The 14,983-nt window shown below is 42.7% G+C and overlaps 1 protein-coding gene across 7 annotated transcripts in view; it reads right to left on the bottom strand.

Annotated features, from left to right (window-relative positions):
• The window catches only part of Cpne4 (copine 4), a 263,345-nt gene that overhangs the window by 56,103 nt on the left and 192,259 nt on the right, over positions 1-14,983 (bottom strand). The gene's annotated exons all lie outside the window — the stretch shown is intronic.

Genomic DNA, 14,983 nt, shown 5'->3' with positions numbered 1-14,983 from the left:
GTAGATATCTATAGATCTATCTATACATAGAGAGATAGACCTATATCTATGGATATCTAGCTATACACAACATATCTATAGAATCAATCTATCTCTACAATAATATGCAATGTTTACAATATACACAATAAAGAGAATATATTCAACATACAATATAAAATATATTTACCTTATCTATGTACAAGGAAGCTATATATAGATATCTCTATATTAATATAGATATAAATATGCCTAGATACTTATATAGTTCTAGAAATCTATAGATATGTTCCCATTCAGCATGTCCTTAATTGAGTGTTGTACGCTGTGATGTCATATTTTCATTGTTGTCATGTTCACTGTGTTTTTTTTTCTTCTCTTGAAGTCTGCTTTTAGTGTCAGGATAATCCAATTTTCAGGCAATGGATTATTTATAAGTGTGTTTTCTACTTTCCCAGCGCTTATTTCCCCCTTTTCCTATCTCTTATTGGTTTCTAGTTTGATTCTATTGTGGCTAAAGGACATGGTATGATTGCAATTCTTTCACAATTTTTATTTTGTGTGTGTGACCCAGAATATGGCTTATGTCTACAGACATTTGTCAAAAAAATTGCTTTTAGTTTTGGATTTTTGCTGGTACCCGGATTTGATCTCAAAGCCTTAGATGCTTGCTCAGTTCATTCTTTGCAGATTAGAGCCATGAATCTAGACTGCCTTTTTTTTTTGCCAGTCCTGGGCTTGGGCTCAGGGCCTGAGCACTGTCCTTGGACTTTCTCAAGGTTTAGCACTCTACCACTTGAGCCTCAGCACCACTTCCAGCTTTTTTTCTATGTATGTGGTACCAAGAAATTGGACCCGGGTCTTCGTGCATGCTAGGCAAGCACTCTACCACTAGGCCAAACTCCCGGCCCCTAGACTGCCTTTTATTTTTAGTGGGTCAATGGGCTTGAACTCAGCCTGTGCACTGTCCCTGAGCTCTTCAGCTCAATGCTACCTCCCAATCCCTTGAGCCAACCCCCACTTCCCTTTTTCTGGAGGTTAATTGGAGATAAGAGTCTCAGGTACTTTTGTGCCTGGGCTGGCTTTGAACCTTGATCCTCAGATCTCAGCCTCTTGAGTAGCTAGGATTACAGGTGGGAGCCACTGGTGCCTAGCTCTGGCTTTTTTTTTCCCCTGATTATTTTGGTGATAGTGTCTTCTGCCTGGTCTGGCCTGGAACCTCTATCCTTAAACAATCAGCTTCCTGAGGAGCTAAGATTATAGGTGTGTGCCACTGGTATGATCCCAGGTTAAAATGATTACCATGATTAATTTTTTGTAAATATTTTCTTAATGTTATTATAAAGGTGATGTACAGAGGGGTTCCAATTACATAAGACAGGTAAATGAGTACATTTCTTTTGAGACAAAGTCCCTTCTTCCTTCACTCTCTCCCACTTGTTCTCTTTGGGTCCCAATCCTCAAGTTGTATAGTTCATTTTCCACAGTGTGTCTAGAAATACTACTTCTGCACTTGCTCACCTTTTGTTATTATTAGAAGTGGCACAGTGGCTCAAAGTGGCAGAGTGCCACTTCTGATTTTCTAGTAGTTCATTGGTGATAAGAATCTCATGACTTCCCTGCTTGGGCTGGCTTCAAACCATCATCCTCAGATCTTGGACTCCTGAGATCATGGGTGTTTTGAAAAGGGAATTGTCAGGGACGGGAGTTTGGTAGCGTACTTGCCTAGCATGCACGAAGACTGGGGTTCAATTCCTCGGTACCACATATACAGAAAAAAGCCACAAGTGGTGTTGAGGCTCAAGCCTTGAGAAAGTCCAAGAACAGTGCTCAGACCTTGAGCTCAAGCCCAAGACTGGCAATAAATAAATAAATAAATAAATAATAAGCAAGAAAAGAAAAGGGAATTGTCATACTGGAAGGCCATCTGCCCTACCTTAGTATATGATGATGATGATGTAAATCACATGAAGATCATCTGTAGCACCATTCTAGAAATCATCAGGGTGGCTAGTATTTTGAAGCATTCCCCCCCCCCACCCTACGGGGGTGACTCTCTAATCCAATTTCAAAATATGAAACTTCTCTGGCACATGCAAGACAAATTTCTTGATACTATGTTTCCATCAAGTCTCTATCCCCTTCTGCAAGAATGCCAATATGCTCATCTAAATCCAATTATCTTGATCAAATAATCCTGTCCCAGGAATGCCATTCTAGGGGCAGTGTGCAACAAGCCAAGAGTTATTGCCAGAGTTTTATGGGTAGCTACAGACAGCGGGTGAAAAGAAATTATATACATTTACATATAGAACAGTAGATATAACATACAGTATACATACACTATATATCATATATAACAATACAATATATGACAAGAATATTGTATATATATGTATATTTATTTATTTTTAAATTGGGATTATAAAGGTGATGTACAGAGCGGTTACAGTGACCTGAGTCAGGTAAATAGTATGTTCCTTTTGGGACAATGTCACCCCTTCCCTTGTTTCACCCAGTTGTTCCCTTCATCTTCCAGTTTTTTTTTATTTTTAAAGAAAAGAAAAAAAAAGGAAGAATTTAACACTTACATAATGATAAGGCCAACTACCTTCCCCTGCCATTCAGACATGCAAAGATGGATTGGATCCTAAAGAAGTTATTTCATAAGAAAAAAGATAAGAAGAAGGAGAAAAATGTAAAGCTGCAGACAAGTATTGATGCTGTTCCATAGAATATGGATAGGATAATGGCTAGAAGATCACAAAAGAGTTTAAAGAAAGTTCCTACGTTCTTTAAAGCATTCCTCTGAAAGAGTCCAGGATGTCATTAGCATTAATGAAAGAAAATGGGAACGTCACAACTATCTCTCCTGAAACTGTGAATCAATCTCATAAGGCCGCTTTAAAAGACGACACTACAATGTCATTGAAGGGCAGCGGGTGACGGGAAATCGTCAATGTTGTGAGGGTCATCGAGGCTCTCATTTCTCGGGGCTAACTCCAAATGGCTTTGCCACTTCTCAAATTGTCCTGACCCCATCACAGAGGAAAGGCCCAGGTCTGCCATGATTTCTGCTTATCCACAAAGCTCATTGTCTCAGGGCCCGAGTGCTGCCTCTTAGGTTTTTTGTCTTTTTTTTTTTTTTTTAATGCTCAAGGCTGGTACTCTACCACTTGAGCCACAGCTCCACTTTTGGTTTTTTTAGTGGTTCACTGGAGATGAAGAGTTTCATGCACTTTCCTACCCTGGCCTGGCTTTGAATCTCAGTCCTCAGATCTCAGCCTCCTGAGTAGCTAGGTTGACAGGTATGAGTCACTAGTGCCTGGCAGGTTGGGCATATATATTATATATTGTGTATATAATCTATTAATATAAATTATATTATATACCATATAATATAATATATTGATTGGACATGTTCTATATATTATACAGCATATATTACATGCAATGCTATGTATTATATATCATACACCAACTATATTCTATCTGTATCATAGATTATATACAAATATATATATATATTTAAGATCAACTCCATCAAAATCAGAACTGCTATTGTAATCTATTTCCTAATGGCCACATGTGCTGTTTTCATAATAAATTAAATTATGATTTTCCCCCCTCAAACATTCTGTGTGCTATAATTTTGCTCCACGTTGACCATAAGCCTAGATGCAATATTACCAGACATTATTTCTCCCTAGGAGTTAGCACCTCCGCGGCTGGTGTACCTGCTTCAGGTAAGTTGGTAACTCAGCAAATGGGGGGGGTTTTGGTGGGAGAAGTGGAGGCCACAGGAAATTGTGCCTGAAGATCCCCGTTCAGATTGTGTTTGACCTCCAGACTCTCCGTGTGTCTGACAGGTCTTGAGACCTAAAAGAAGTTAGTTGCTAACATCTAGGAAAGAAAAGAAGTCTCCAGTGCTGATCATGGTATACACAGGGTATTAAGGGGATCATGTTTTTTTTGGGGGGGGAGGAAAAATTAGTGATTAATAATGCCCCCACTACTGTTTGTGTTCTTTCCTTTAATAGGAAGGGATTATCTAAAGAACTGTGCAGAGTAGAACATAAGAGAAGGTAGAAGAGGAAACAGCTGAAGCGTTCTATAACAGGGGTCTGAGTAAATAATAGAACTATATTCAAGATTTGAAATAGATGCTTCCAGATGCATTGCATCTACTAGACTCTAAGATTATATATATTTTAATTTAGCTAGTCTGTATAATAATCTTGTGTGATGGTATTGGTTATGGCCTCTACTTCATAGATAAGTAAATGAGTTATACAGATCTAATAACTTGCTGCAAGTTACCACATGTGAACCCACGGCCAGTCCTGGGCTTGAGCTCAGGGCCAGAGCACTGTCCTTGAACTTCTCAAGGCTAGAGCTCTACCACTTGAGCCTCAGCACCACTTCCAATCTTTTTCTACGTATATGGTACCGAGGAATCGAACCTGGGTCGTTGTGCATGCTAGGCAAGCACTCTAGCACTAGGCCAAACTCCCGGCCCCCACGGTCATTATTTTTAAGCTAGACCTGGGGCTTGAACTCAGGGCCTGGGCTCTGTCCCTGAGCCTCTCTGTATGCAAGGCTAGTGCTTTACCACTTGAGCCACAGCACCACTTCTGGCTTTTTCTGAGTAATTCATTGGAAGTAAGAGTCGCAAAGACTTTTGTGCCCAGGCTGGTTTTGAACTGCAAATCTCAGCCTCCTGAGTAGCTAGGATTACATGCGTGAGCCATTGGCATCTGGCTGGGCTTTTCACTCTTAGTATTCTCCATTGCTTTTTCTACCATTTCATCCCAATAGACTAATATCCAGCAGGTATCATTGAAGCTAGGAATACATATTATTACACAGAATTTTAAAAAATGTTCAAAATGAGGATGAGAGAGAAAAGGAGGCCATAAGATAAACTGGACAATGTGACTCCATTTTTATAGAAAAGTAGGTGTATTTATTAACAAAAGAAACCCCAAAGATCTATAAGATCTATACGATGCCATCAGCAGATATTTAGAATTAAGAAGGGTAGATTTGGGGTGGGGATAGATCTCTGTCTAGATGCTTTTAGAATTTTCTCTTCGCTAGTCTCTTAGTTCTTAATCATTGTTACAAAGGCCATATGTTCACATTTTAAACCTCCCTTGAAATGGAAAAGTGGAAATTTAAATATGAGAAGAACTATCATAATTAAACTATATATGTATATACACATATCTACATAGATTTATACACATATATTCAATATGCATTTGGAAATCTAACGCCAGCCATATGGTGGTGGAAGTGGTACAATTCCCATAAGGCTACTGGCAGTAGAACTTTTTAAAGCCCTCTAAAGAAATTAATCTGGCAGTATGAAATAAGAGCCATGAAAATGTTCATTTCTGGTTACCCTGTGGTCCCACTTCTGGAAGTTATCCTAGGAGTGAAATTCTAAAGAGAAAAGGAGGAGAAGGTGGTGGTGGGGGTGGTAGTGGAGGAGGAGGAGCAGGAGGAGGAGGAGGAGGAAGAGCAGGAGGAGGAGCAGGAGGAGGAGGAGGAGGAGGAGGAAGGTGCCCTATGCACTTAGCAAGAAAGCCATCACTGGAGGTGGAGTGGGTGCGTGCACTGGTGGATCTCAACATCTGGGCAGTCTGCCAGGGTTTCCATCCCCCCCCCCACCCCCGGTACCACAAGTACACCCATGTGGACAGATGATGGCAAGACCTTCCGGAATGCCTGGAGAGAACTAGGAAGGCTGGGACCACAGGATCCTTGCGGGAAACTGAGGAAATCAGTGCTCCTCTTTGCCCCTCCACGTGTGATATAACTCATAAACACAAGTGGAGGGCCCCTTTCTCCTGAGAACTGCAATTCTACTTTTCTCTCTCTGTAATTATACACACATACATACATGCGTACATACTTACGGAAGGCTGGAAATGGGACTGTGGCTCAAGTTGGTAGAATGCCAAGCTTGAGCAAAAAGGAAGTTCAGGGACAGGGCCCAGTCTCTGTGTTGAAGCCCCAAGACTAGCATGTGCACGTGCACACACGCACATGTGCACACGCACGCACACACGCACACACGCACACACAGGTAGTAGTGACTATTTTTTCTCACTATCTCAACAAACACAAACCTTTCATTTAATTGCTTTAGGAACACTTCCACACGGAAGATGAGATGCCAAACCTACTCAACAGCTCAGTCTCGGAGACTTATGGCCTATTAAGAATTGCCTTAAGCCATTTAACCTACTGTGTCCACTAAGAAGCTGTTGCATCATCAACTGCCCCCTTCCCCCCCCCCCAATCAATCCATGGCAACTCAGTCCCTGCACTCGTAATAACAACTGTGAGTTATTCAGCAGAAATCCTGGCATTTATCGAACATCTTCCTCAACCTCCTGGTTTATTGCTGGACGCGTGGCAGGAAGTCTAGGTAACTTTCTTGATCCTGCGTTTCCTCTCTAGGTGATGGTGGCTCACGCCTGTCATCCTAGCTACTCAGAAGATCTGAGGAGCAGGACTGGAATTCAACCTGGACAACCAAGCAAATCTGAGGGAAGCTTACTTGCAGTGAACTGGTAAAAGGCTGGAAGTAGAGGTTTGTGTCAAGCAGTAGAGGCACCAGACTTGAATGAAAAAGCAAAGGGAGAGTGCCCAGGCTCCGAGCTCAAGCCTCGGTACCAGCACACATGCGTGTGCCTGTGTGCATGCACACACATGCGTGTGCACACACACACACACACACACACACCTAGAATTATAAAGACTGGTTGCCCAGTAGCCTTTCAATTCTTCCTATAATAGAAAAAAATTGTATTGAGGATAAAACAGAAAGTCACATGCTCCCTTGATTTGAAAAGCCACTGCTTTGCTCATTTTTCCACTAACTACACAATATATTTACAGCTCATTCCAAGTACACGTTACAATATGGTTCATTCCTCTTGGCTAGTCAATGATGAAAGATCTTTTCATAAATATCTGAGAGTGCTGAATTTCATGTTACGTTTGGGTTTTGTCCTGAAAAAAAAATCTGTTAATAAATCAATGATACTCGATCATCAACAATGCTGCTCTTAAATTCAAGGATAAATTGCAGATAAAGTGATGTCAGCGAGATGAAGCGAGAACACGGGAACAGAGAAAATGGTTTAATTTCTGGTTGAAGTGGGGCTGTAACTAGAATATTCCCTCTCATCTGGGCGCCCTTAGTGTTACCTGCACAATAAATCAAGACTGAAACACTAAATTAGAAACTGAACCTGGGTATTAATGCAAGTATGGAGGAAAGGGGAAAAGTCTCTCTCTCTCTCTCTCTCTCTCTCTCTCTCTCTCTCTCTCTCTCTCTCTATATATATATATATATATATATATATATATATCTGTATATGTGTGTCATAATTCATAATTCAAGAGAAAGCCTACCTCTACCCCTCATGTTTATTGCTTAAAGGAAAATGCTAATGCTGTTATCTTGAGAGACAAATTATTTTGTGGCCCCAAGGAGGAGGAAGAGCACATTGTTCTTGTAAGTTATATTTAATACCATGTCAAGGTGGCTTGAGGGTATAGCTTTTTATCAGAGGCTTGCAAGCCTTGATCTCACCCAAATTTGTGCTCATCCATTAGTTTTATGGGAAGCACATGGCACGTGGAAGGTGGAATTTCCCAGTGTGACAGATTTCCCCTAGCTGTGTAGGTAAGGTAACTTAGGTGGGCCAATGGCTCTGCTTTTACTATAAAGCATCAGGTGGGAATGGAGTCTGGAGAGCTCTAATATTAATTTGCTACAAAAGTGGGACTAGAGAAATACTACTGGAAGTTTGTTTTCCCCATGGGTTGTGGGAAGATTTGAAGAAAATCCCAAGTACCAGGTTCCTTTTCTCTGACCAAGAGTGAGACACAGCCCTCTACAAAGTGAGTTGATTATGCATGTCTGAAGAATACATATGTAGGGATTAAATGCAACAATTAACTTTCTTTTCTCTTTTGGTTGGTCATAGTGCTTGAACTTAGGTTCCAGGAGCTGTAGCTGAGCTCTTCAGCTCAAGGTTAGTCTCTACCACTTTCAGCCACAGCTACACATCCCATTGCCTGGTGATTAATTGGAGCTAAGAGTCTCAAAGATGTATCTGGGGGCCTGGAGTTTGGCCTAGTGGTTAAAGTGCTTGCCTAGCATGCACGAAGACCAGGGTTCGATTCCTTGATACCACATATATAGAAAAAGCTGGAAGTGGTGCTGAGGCTCAAGTGGCAGAGTTCTAGCCTTGAGAAAGTCCAAGGACAGTGCTCAGGCCCTGAGCTCAAGCCCAGGACTGGCAAAAAAAAAAAAAAAAAAAGATGTATCTGGCTTCAAACCAGGATTTTCAGATCTTCACCTTCTGTAGTAGCTAGGATTATAAAGATGAAACATTGACCATCAATCCAATGGTGTTTTATTTGTTTGTTTTGTTTGTTTTTAGACAAGATGGCTAGGAGGGGACGGGGTCTGAACTGAAAGGAAAAGACGTAAGTGTTTTCTCCAGAGTTTCTAGGGAGCTTAGACCTGAATTACATCCAGAGAGAACTGATATCCCACCCCTTGAAGCCACAGGGATGATGAGGAGAAATGACACCTGCTTATATACATGCTCACAACCGGCTGAAAGGATATCCAGGGCATGTAAGATTGTTTGTTTTCAAAAGCCCTTCCTTCCTTCCTTCCTTCCTTCCTTCCTTCCTTCCTTCCTTCCTTCCTTCCTTACTTCCTCCCTTCCTTCCTCCCTCCCTCCCTCCCTCCCTCCCTCCCTTCCTCCCTTCCTCCCCTCCTCCCTTCCTCCCCTCCTCCCCTGATTTCTTTCCTTTTCTCCCTCCTTTCCTTCCTTCTCTCCTTCCTTCCTCCCCCTCCCTCTCTCCCTTCTCCCTTTTCTTTCCTTTTATTTTCTCCTTCCCTTCCTTTCTCCCTTCTTCCTGTCAGTTTTCTTTCCTTTCATATTTTCTTTTATTTTCATATATTTTTATTGTAATTAATAGAAGGGTTACATTACATTCGCCAGATGGAAGGTGCATTAGTTCACATACACTGATACCCTTTCTCATGTCTTGGTCCCCATTTCCCTCCCCCCCACCCCTACCCTCATCTTGTTTTCCCCCCTTTCCTATCATATTTTCTTTTCTTTGCTTTTTCCCCTCCCTTCCTCCCTCCTCATAGATCCTTGCTGATTCTAGAATTTGCAAGCAGAAAGAAGTTTCCTCTCTCCTTTATTTCACATGGAGCATGGGTGGTGGAGTCCAATATTTTCCACTCCTGTCCTGACCGGATCACTTTTCAAAGCCCCAATCCCAGCACCTTCCCAGGGAGTGGACAGCAGAGGAAGATAGCATCTCTACTCCACACTGACTTGGGCCTGTCCCCATCCACATATAGCAGGGGGTGAGATAAGAGGAACTTCATTTCAGACAAAACCATCCAGTCAGCTTCACCTTGATGGATTAGAAAGGCTCTGGACAAAAGCACTTAGATATGGAAGCAATCAACGTTTCAGAAAGCCAACATCTCTCAGACACACAATTGAAACCAGGGCTGTCTCTTGCAATGCGCCCTATCTTCTACATCTTGTGGGACAATGACGTTTGTTGGCTGGGAGCTGACAGTGGAATAAAGGCCTTCCTTCAGGGAGAAAGCACTTCCCCAGCTCACCCTCTCTCTGCCTCACAGATATTTAGGGAGATCTGGTAAAGACTGCAAAACACACGGAGGCGAGTGTATGACCTGAATCTAGGAGTGACAGGGTAATTTGTTGAGTTTTATGTCAGTTCTTACTGCCATAGCTCATCGCTCACGAAGGCTGGCCTGAAGCTTCTGGTTTTCACATATTCTGGGTAGGCTAGGCAAGCTCCTGACCTCAGCTACAAGATCATTAAATGAGAGTCAAGTGGCAGCCTCCAGTACTGAGGGGGCATTCTACCATGGACACATTTTCAAAACAAGAGATTCTTTTAGCTGATAGAAATCAGGAAGAGCTTTCACCAGGTGTGGTATTCAGCCAGGGCTATAACTTCTAACTGCTGAACTAACATTATGAGTGAGAGTGAGAGAGTGAGTGGGAGAGAAAGAAAGAAGGGGAGGAAAGAATGAAGAAAAGAGAGAAAGAGGAAAGGAAGGAAGGGAAGAGGAAAGAACAAAGAGAGGGAGAGAAGGAAGGAAGGAAGGAAGGAAGGAAGGAAGGAAGGAAGCAAGGAAGGAAGGAAGGAAGGAAGCAAGGAAGGAAGGGACAGTTTGTGAGGAAGTATACTTTGAACACAAAAGAAAAATACCACTTAGCCACCCTTCTACTCTCAGTTTTTCTTTCCCAGTTCACTGGGGATGAGTCTCAGACTTTCCTGTCCAGGCTGTCTTTGAACCATGATCCTCATAGCGCAGCCTCCTGAGTAGACAGGATTGATAGGCGTGATCCACCAGTGTTATTTGTTTTATTCTTCACAGGCTGAGACGTCAGATCTGGCACACACTCTTCTCCGACTGCCAGGCATGTTCCCTGCACACCTTCTGTGAGCACATCAGTTATTACTGACTTGAACTTCCGCCTCCCTATTTGTGTCTTCACAGGTTTTAAATTTAAATGACATGCTAGTGGTGCATACATCCCACCCCAGTTTGTCCCCCCGCCCCAGTACAACCAAAGTTATTTGTAAGACTTGGAATTAAGTTTCTACAGACACTCTGAAGACCAGATCAGTACCCAGAGAGGGAGAGAAGAGGAGGAAGAGAAGGAGGAGGAGGAGGAGGAGGAGGAGGAGGAGGAGGAGGAGGAGGAGGGCAACTTAAATTGGATTCTATAGTAGCCGTTGTTAAGAGCAGATCTCGGGGTGCCGAGGTTTACTGGGGTTTATGCTCTGTGAGAGGAAGAGGAGAAGGCAGGATGCAGGAAGGAAAAGGTGAATGTTAGCATAAGGCAGATCGGGTGGTTATAGAGACGGAACAAAGATGGCCTCTTTGGGAGCTAGGATGACAGGGTTTTTTGGCTAGGGCTTTGCCCAGGAAGGCCTCAGATGGCGAGCCTCCTAGCTCTGTAGGCATCATTCCCAAACTCAGCCAGCAGAGGGGGCATTAAAATAAAGGAACCACAAAGAAAAAGCAATGTCTTTCAATCTCAGATATGTTCACTGTGGAGGAAACCATGAAGACTGGCTGGAAGAAGGGATGTCCGTGAAATCTCTCTGTTTCCTCTAAATCAGTTCAAATTAGAATAAGTCACGCCCTAGGACGTGGCTCCCTCCTTTCCCTAAGCTTTCTTTTCTACACCTTTCGCTTCTCCGACCCTTCCAAGTAAATGGATTTCACCTCATTTGCTGCTCTCTGGGGAGAATGCATTCAACCCCATGCTTCCCTAGGTGCTTCCTGTTCCAGGTATTTAAAAGCTGCCAAATGTCATCACATTTGCAAATGAACAGAACCCTCCATGCTCAAAGAGCATCAGAGCCCACAGGCCCTCACAGGCTCACCGAAGCAGCCGGCAGGAGATCCTTCTCCAGCGACCACAGCTTTGTTGTTAGAATAATGCGCACACGCATTCTTCCTAGTCGCTAATGATGCTGGGGAGGGGGGTCGGGGGAGGCAAGTCACGCTTGCTTGGCAGAGGTATCCACGTTTAGCCTCTGGCTGGAAGAGTCATTTCAGTGTATGTCCTTGGCCTGGGCCAGTCAACATGCAACCTCTAGACGTGTCTTAACGTTTAGTGCTTTGTGTTATTCACACTGAAGAATTTTTGGCTCAGAGGTCACAGTGGCTTTGTGTTCTTAGCTAGGGGAAATCTGTTCTGGGTGAAAACTCTGACATCACCAACTGAGCTTACCTTTCCAGACAATCTCATTTATCAAGAAGAGATGAATTGAAAAAAAATATTTTATACCCCTTGATCTAAGTCTTCAATATTTTTAATATATATACATACACATATATATATATAATTATTTGAATCCTTTGAGATTGTCTTGTGATCAAGCCCAGACTGGTTTGCTGAACTTACCCGCCACTAACTTCTTATTCTCTTTCTCAGTCTGCTCAAAATCAGCTAAGCTGGGACACAATATGGGAACATAAGATTGTGGATATCTATGACACTGGCAAGATAATGTGAATCTCACAAGGAAAAACAATTGCTTATGAGTTTCTTTCCTTCCTTCCTTACATTCATCCATCCTTCTTCCTTCCTTCTTCCTTTTTTAAAAATCAGTACTGGGGTTTGATCCCCAAGCTTCATGCTGTTCCTTTGTTTTATTTCATTTAAGGCTGCACTCTGCTATGTGAGCCACACCTCCACTTCTGACATTTTGCTGCTTAATTGGAGATTGAGAATATTACAGATTTTTCTGCCCAGGCTGGCTTCAAACTATGATCCTCAAATCTCAGCCTCCTGAGTAGCTAGGATTACAGGCATGAGCCACCGCACCCTCCAGTTCCTCTTTCTTTCTGACCTAAAATAAATCCTGAAGAAAATCAACAAGATGGGCCGGGAGTTTGGCCTAGTGGTTAAAGTGCTTGCCTAGCATGCATGAAGACCCGGGTTCGATTCCTCGTAGAAAAAAGCCGGAAGTGGTGCTGAGGCTCAAGTGGTAGAGCTCTAGCCTTGAGAAAGTCCAAGGACAGTGGTCAGGCCCTGAGCTCAAGCCCAGGACTGGCAAAAAAAAAAAGAAAATCAACAAGATGACACTGTGCATGGTTTAACTGGATTCCACTTTGGAATTTAACTTGAACTCGTGTGCCCTCCCCCCCACCCCCATCAGTGAAGAGACATTTTGCTCCAAACTCTCCTGATGAGACATTCACAAAGACCTTCAGATGTATTTATTCACTTTGTGAAGTTTGGGGGAAAAAAAAAAAACTAGTTCTGAAAGAAGAAAATGTCATGAGTGTTATTGTAGGTATGTCTTCAGCTTTTCAAGTTATTTCTTGAGAGACTAGATATCATTGAGTTAGAAAGGGCTGGAGTAGGACTTCTTCTCAAAGTAAAAATAAACTCATTAAAGGTTAAACACTATGTGTGTGTGTCTTTAAGGCTAAGGCAAGAAACAGAGCTGTCACACCAAATGTCACTGTCAAAATAAATCCACTCAAGAAAAAACCCAAAAGTTAGGTTAGCCCAGAATTCTTCTACATACGTCTCCCCTTAGTCAAATGTGGTCCATATTGGTACATGGCACTCATTTTGGTATGGAATTCTCAACCATCAGGGAATGAATACCGTATTCTTGGGATGACTCTTATCTCCAATAAACTACTCAGAAAAGCTAGGTGCTGCACACCTGTAATCCTAGCTACTCAGGAGGCTGAGATCTGAGGATCTAGGTTCAAAGCCAGCCCAAGCACAAAAGACTGTGAGACTCTTATCTCCAATGAACCACCAGAAAACTGGTAAGGGTGCTGTGGCTCAGGTGGTAGAGTGCTAGCCTTAAGCTGAAGAACTCAGGGACAGTGCCCAGGCCTAGAGTTCAAACTCCATAACCAACCAAAAAAAAAATGGTATTCCAAAAAAGCCAAAAATGGTGCTGTGGCTCTAGTGGGAGAGTGCTAGCTCTGAGCACAAATTGGCTCAAGGACAGTGCCCAGGTTCTGAGTTGAAGCTTCATGACTGACCAAAACAAAAACTAAAACAAACAACAAAAAACTGTCTTAGTTCCGTGTATGTGTCAAACAAACAGTGATGCTAAATATTTACGAAGGTTTAGGGGCTGGATATGTGGGAGACTGGGTGTTGTTTGGGGGTTTTGTAACCTAGTGATGAAAATGGCAGAATAAATATACATAGAATATATATGATTTTTTATAATTAAATCTGCCCATTCTGCTAATTCTGTCACATGCTATTAATACACCACAGACAAAACCAACAAGATACTGAATTCCAACCTTCAATGAATCAAAATGTTAATTTTACAGATGCCTAGAATACCTAGATGGGTTGGATTTGAGCTATAATTACTGGCTAGAATATTAAATGGGTAAGAAAATAGGGTCTCTTTCTTTTTTCTTTTAACTGTTATTCTGAAGGAGTTGTATGAAGGTGTTACAGGTCCATGCAGGGTCTCTTCCAGTGCTGATCACAACAGTATGTTTTGTGGGAGGTATGAACCCCAGGTATGGCTTTTCTCTTAGTGTTGGATAGGCCTGGAAAGGGGGGTGGGGGAGTGACCCACAGAAAAAGAGGACATTGTGGTTACACATGCAGAAGCTTAAGTATCATCCCAAGGGTATGTCTTGGGAATTCCATACTGAAATGAGGGATCTTGCACAAATACACAGTGGACCCTTGGTATCAGTGGTTTCTTTGTTTTTTGGTTGGTTGTGGGATCTGTGCACTGTCCCTAAGCTCCTTTTGCTCAAGGCTAGCGCTCTACCACTTTGAGCCACATAGGACCACTTGTGGTTTTCTGGTGGCTCATCGGAGGCAAGAGACTCATGGACTTTCCTGCCTGGGCTGGCTTTGAACTGCAATCCTCAGGTCTCAGCCTCCTGAGTAGCTAGGATGACAGGCGTGAGCCCCCATCGCTTGACAGGAATGCTGACTGCGCTGGGTCTGTTCAAAACAGCGTATGGTAAAACACATACAGGGCAAGTGCACAGTACGCATTTGGTGAGCTACCCTAGTTAGGAACTGGAAGAAGGTCAAGGTCAAAGGCAAAGTCAGCTACTAGACAACCATTCAGTCCACTATGGAGTACAAGAAAGACTTGGTGAGGGCAGACAAAGAAACGAAGGGCTGAGAGCAATTTTCGATGAATTCCTCAGGTCATCACAGTAGCAAGCCATCTAGAAGAACTGACCATGAACTCTCCCACTTCAGTTGCAAAGATGAGGAGAGAGATGAGCAGAAGGACAAGGCGGAAGGCACCCAGCAAGGTCATTCGTGTATGGTAAAGATCTAAAACCCTTAGAAGGCAGCCTGAGGCAGGAAAGTCCACAGGACTCTTATCTCCAAACAACTCAGAAAAAGTTGGAAGTGGTGCTGTGGTTCAAGTG

Source organism: Megascapheus bottae, chromosome 32 (genome assembly GCF_031878675.1).
Source record: "Megascapheus bottae isolate mThoBot1 chromosome 32, mThoBot2.hap1, whole genome shotgun sequence".
Classification (NCBI taxonomy): domain Eukaryota; kingdom Metazoa; phylum Chordata; class Mammalia; order Rodentia; family Geomyidae; genus Megascapheus; species Megascapheus bottae.
The sequence above is the reverse complement of the archived record's forward strand: the minus strand, read 5'-3'. Positions and strand labels throughout refer to the sequence as shown.